This window comes from Clupea harengus, chromosome 6 (genome assembly GCF_900700415.2).
Source record: "Clupea harengus chromosome 6, Ch_v2.0.2, whole genome shotgun sequence".
Lineage (NCBI taxonomy): Eukaryota > Metazoa > Chordata > Actinopteri > Clupeiformes > Clupeidae > Clupea > Clupea harengus.
Window position 1 is genome coordinate 10,050,560 of NC_045157.1, and position 5,000 is coordinate 10,055,559.

The 5,000-nt window shown below is 45.9% G+C and overlaps 1 protein-coding gene across 1 annotated transcript in view; it reads left to right on the plus strand.

Moving 5' to 3' along the window:
* The first annotated feature begins 3,062 nt into the window (after nucleotides 1–3,062).
* LOC105906150 (slit homolog 3 protein) overlaps nucleotides 3,063–5,000 on the plus strand; it is a 23,903-nt gene continuing 21,965 nt past the window's right edge. Inside the window, exon 1 of the mRNA XM_031569816.2 lies at nucleotides 3,063–3,333. The gene's annotated coding sequence lies outside the window, so the exon portion shown is untranslated. The remainder of the gene's footprint in view (nucleotides 3,334–5,000) is intronic.

The following is a 5,000-nucleotide window of genomic DNA, read 5'->3' on the forward strand; positions in this document are numbered from 1 at the left end:
CTCTCTCTCTCTCTCTCTCTCTCTCTCTCTCTCTGTCTCTCTCTCTTCTCTTCTCTTCTCAGTTTCTCTCTCTTTCTCTCTCCCTCTCTCTCTCTCTCTCTCTCTCTCTCTGTGAACCTATTGAGGGGTGAATAGGAAAGAGCGGAGTGGGAGGCGGCGTCCATGTTTAGCTTTGGGATATTGTTCACAGATGTGCTTCATGTTCTGTTTGACTGTCTCCATGTTGGTGATTAAGTCCCTTAGCGTTTCTTTTACATCCCCGCTGCACACAAACACATGATGTTTGGGAGCAGACAAAACAAAGGTGCGGCGTAACCACAACAGGCGTAACCACAACAGGAGGGCTTTTTTGTGCTTGAGATGTTTGTGGTTGCCTGGTCCGTCCTGTGAGGTGAAATGGGAGAAAGTGGAAGAGGGTCCAGATTATTGCATGCTAATTCAGCCTTCTGTAGCTGACGTAGTCAAAACAACATGTCTGATCTTTACGTGTGATAGAGTACCATGTCTGACCTTTTCGTGTGATAGTGTAACATGTTTGACCTTTACGTGTGATAGAGTAACATGTCTGACCTTTACGTGTGATAGAGTACCATGTTTGACCTTGACGTGTGATAGAGTAACATGTCTGACCTTTACGTGTGATAGAGTAACATGTTTGACCTTTACGTGTGATAGTGTAACATGTCTGACCTTGACGTGTGATAGAGTAACATGTCTGACCTTTACGTGTGATAGAGTACCATGTCTGACCTTGACGTGTGATAGAGTAACATGTCTGACCTTTACGTGTGATAGAGTAACATGTTTGACCTTTACGTGTGATAGTGTAGCATGTTTGACCTTTACGTGTGATAGTGTAACATGTTTGACCTTTACGTGTGATAGAGTACCATGTCTGACCTTGACGTGTGATAGAGTAACATGTCTGACCTTTACGTGTGATAGAGTACCATGTCTGACCTTTACGTGTGATAGAGTAACATGTCTGACCTTTACGTGTGATAGAGTAACATGTTTGACCTTTACTTGTGGTAAAGTAACATGTTTCTAATATGGGACTGCATCAGTTACAGTAACATGTAAGAACTTTTGTGGATACAGAATAGATCTCAGCAGATAGTTTTGGACTGTAGCATCTCTCTCTCTCTCTCTCTCTCTCTCTCTATTTCTCTCTCTCTCTCTTTCACACACACACACACACACACACACACACGCACACACACGCACACAGACACCCACACTCACACACACATTCACACACACACACACTCTCTCACACACACACACACACACACACACACACACACACACACTCTCTCTCACACACACACACACACACACACACTCTCTCTCTCACACACACACACACACACACACACACACACACACGCACACACTTGTTTGCCCGCTCCCTCATTACCCCCATGGCTGACCCAACTGGACCTGCACCAGTCTGGAGCTAAAAATACAGAGACAGAGAGAAAGACAGAAACAGAAAGAGAGAGCGCAAGAGAGAGATAGAGAGAGAGATAAGATAGATAGAGAGAGAGAGAGAGAGAGAGAGAGAGAGAGAGAGAGTCCCAGCTGTGGTGATGTTGTACAAATACAGCGGTCAGATTGAGCCAGTGCTCTTCCCTTATTTATTTCCCCTCTTTCCATCTCTCCCTTCCTCCTTCTCTCTATCTCTCCATTCTCCCCTCTATCCTTCTCTCCATCTCCGAGTCCCAATCTAAACTAGACTAGCGGGACCCTGTGAAGGGAGACAGAGGGAGCGCAGTACCGCGTCTCAGGGCTCACGGTTATCTCACACAGTGAGACAGATTTACTTTCCCAGCATTTGGTATTCATTATTAATGCATGCCACAGGAGGTTCTGGAAATGTTTCCAAAAAGTCATTTTGATATGCTTTTCCAACGCGTGCCCGGGGGAAGGTAAAACAACCCATCTAACTTGGTCTGTCCGTTGCTCTCTTAATCAACCTCTCTCTCTCTCTCTCTCTCTCTCTCTCTCTGTGTGTGTGTGTGTGTGTTTGTGTGATTGTGTGTTTGTTAAGTGCTTAACTGCTGGTGTAGTGTCCAGTGTGTGGGCAATGAGACTAATTAAAGAGAAACAGTCGGGGGGTTTGAAGCAGACAGTGGGATTAAGCTGCCAGTGCAACTCAAGGTCAATGTGTCTAATTAATCTGCGATCTGAGCCACACTGGAACAGCAGCGTGCGCGCGCGCACACACACACACACACACACACACACACACACACGAACACACACACACTTAACAGTGTGCGCCATGAACCAGATGCACACACAGACACATGCACATGCACATATACATGCACACACACACACACACACACACACACACACACACACACACACACACACACACACACACACACACACACACACACACACACACACACACACACTCACACACACGCATACACACACAAACTCAGAGATACACACACACACACACAGATACACACACACACACACACACACCGAGAGATACACACACACACATTTCAAAAGATGCTAGTGCAGGTAAGCTGGTTTATGAGGGGTTGTTATCCCAATATTCAGAAAAAGGTCGAAATACACAATCGTCTATCTCATAAGAAATTATGATAGAGATGACTGGCCAAAAACGATCCGAATGCGGTGGTATTTAAGATGCTACATTACCTCTTTGTCCATGGTACAATTCACTCTTGTAATTACCTTGTAATAAGCCTTTAATAAAGGAAGTAAAAGCCCTCGCTGAGAAGCTGGGTCTCTGGGGGTTAAGCCAGAGGAAGCAGCCCAGTGGAGGTGTTTGAAAGTCATCCTTGAGGAAATGTTTGACATTTCTGAGTGTGTTTCTGCTGAAGCAGCAGGAACGCAGTGAGCTCTGAGTTGGTGTCATATACGCAGCCAAGGAGCCGACTTTAATGGCACCTAAAAAACTCCTCTCTACATGCTAGACTGGCTGCTGTAATGGGTCCCTCTCTCTTGCTCTCTCTTTCTCTTGTTATCTCTCTCTCTCTCTCTCTCTTGTTCTCTCTCTCTCTCTCACACACACATACACACTTTCTCTCTCACACACACACTCTCTCTTGCTCTCTCTCTCCCTGACTCTCTCTCTTGCTCTCTCTCTCTCCCTGACTCTCTCTCTCCTCCCTGTCCTCAGTAACCTGCTGTCCAACCCGTTTGTGTGTGACTGCCACCTGTCTTGGCTGGGCCAGTGGCTGAAGAAGACTCGTGTGGTGAGTGGGAACCCGCGCTGCCAGAAGCCTGCGTTCCTCAAGGAGATCCCCATTCAGGACGTGGCCACCCCGGACTTCACCTGCGATGGTACAGCCTCCCCCGTCTCACCTGTCTCTGTCTGCCTGTCTGTTTGTGTGCCTGTCTGTCTCTCTGACTGTCTGTCTGTCTATTTCATCTGTTTCTCTCACTGTCTGCCTGTCTGTATGTCTGTCTGCCTGTCTGTCTGTCTGTCTGTCTATTTCCATCTGTTTGTCTCACTGTCTGCCTGTCTGTCTGTCTGTCTGTCTGTCTGTCTGTCTGTCTGTCTTCCTGTTTATTCAGGCCTCCACCCACCATAGTAAAGTTCAGCAATGCAGTTTATGTGTGGAAACTGAACATCAGTCCCAACACTAAGAGAGGTTGTCCTCACAGTAACTTTTATTATAGTGCTGAGTGCTGAATAGTACTCATAGTTTTATTCTTGCATATCTGCCTGTATTTCTGTGTGTGTGTGTGTGTGTGTGTGTGTGTGTGTGTGTGTGTGTGTGTGTGTGTGTGTGTGTGTGTATGTTTGATGGTTTGGCTCTGACTTGGGTGGTGAGGACTGGGCGGTTCAGGGGATGGATAGTGGCAGACCAGCATTTCTAGCTTCAAGGACAGCCAAATCAGTTTCCATTGGGATGAAATGTGTGTGTGTGTGTGTGTGTGTGTGTGTGTGTGTGTGTGTGTGTGTGTGTGTGTGTGTGTGTGAACATGTGACAGAGGGAGCTGTTAAGGGCCAGCTTTGCATTGATGGCATGGTCAAGCTTTTTCTCAAAAAGGCTTTTCAAAGACATCAGTTTCATGCTTTCTCTATAAGCCGAAGGCAGTGTAGCAACAAGGTCAAAATACTGGAATCCCTCTGTGTGTGTATGTGTGTGTGTGTGTGTGTGAGAGAGAGAGCTACAAGTGATGTAAAGAAAGAAGACAAGAGTTTATCAGTCCAACTCTATTTTTAGTCTAAAAAGGCCAACTGTTTAGACTAGTTATCTTTCTGTCTGGTTAGAGATCAATCTAGACTGGTAAAATGAGATGAGAATGAGATGCAATCAGACTGGTAAAATGAATCCCCCTCCCTCTCTGTCTCTCTGGGTGTATAAATGTCTGTCTGTGGATTGGTGTATTAGTGTCTCTCTGTGGATGGGTGTATTATTGTCTGTCTGTGGATTGGTGTATTATTGTCAGTCTGTGCATGTGTGTATTAGTGTCTCTCTGTGGATGGGTGTATTATTGTATGTCTGTGGATGTGTGTATTATTGTTTGTCTGTGGATGTGTGTATTATTGTCAGTCTGTGGGTGGGTGTATAAGTGTCTGTCTGTGGATGGGTGTATTATTGTTGGAGAAAGGCTTTAACTCCATTACTTTATTATATTACATTATGCCTTAATTCTGCCCCTGGCTCTGATCTGGAGTGCTGCTCTGGAGATACCATCTCACAGAGGACAGATGAAAGGAGGGAAAGAGGAGGGAGAGAGAGAAAAGGCAGAGACAGAGAGAGGAAAAGGGAGAGAGAGAGAGAGAGAGAGAGAGAGAGAGAGAGAGAGGAAAAGGGAGGGAGAGAGAGAGAGAGAGCATCAGAAAAAGAGACAGAGGGAGATAAAGAGAGAAAGAGACAGGAGGTAGAGATGGAGACAAAGATAGAGAGAGGGCATCAGTAAGGAAAGAGAGACGGAAAGAGAGGGAGAGATAGCGAGGGAGAGAAAGGGAGAGAGAGGAAGGAGAAAGACTGAAAACT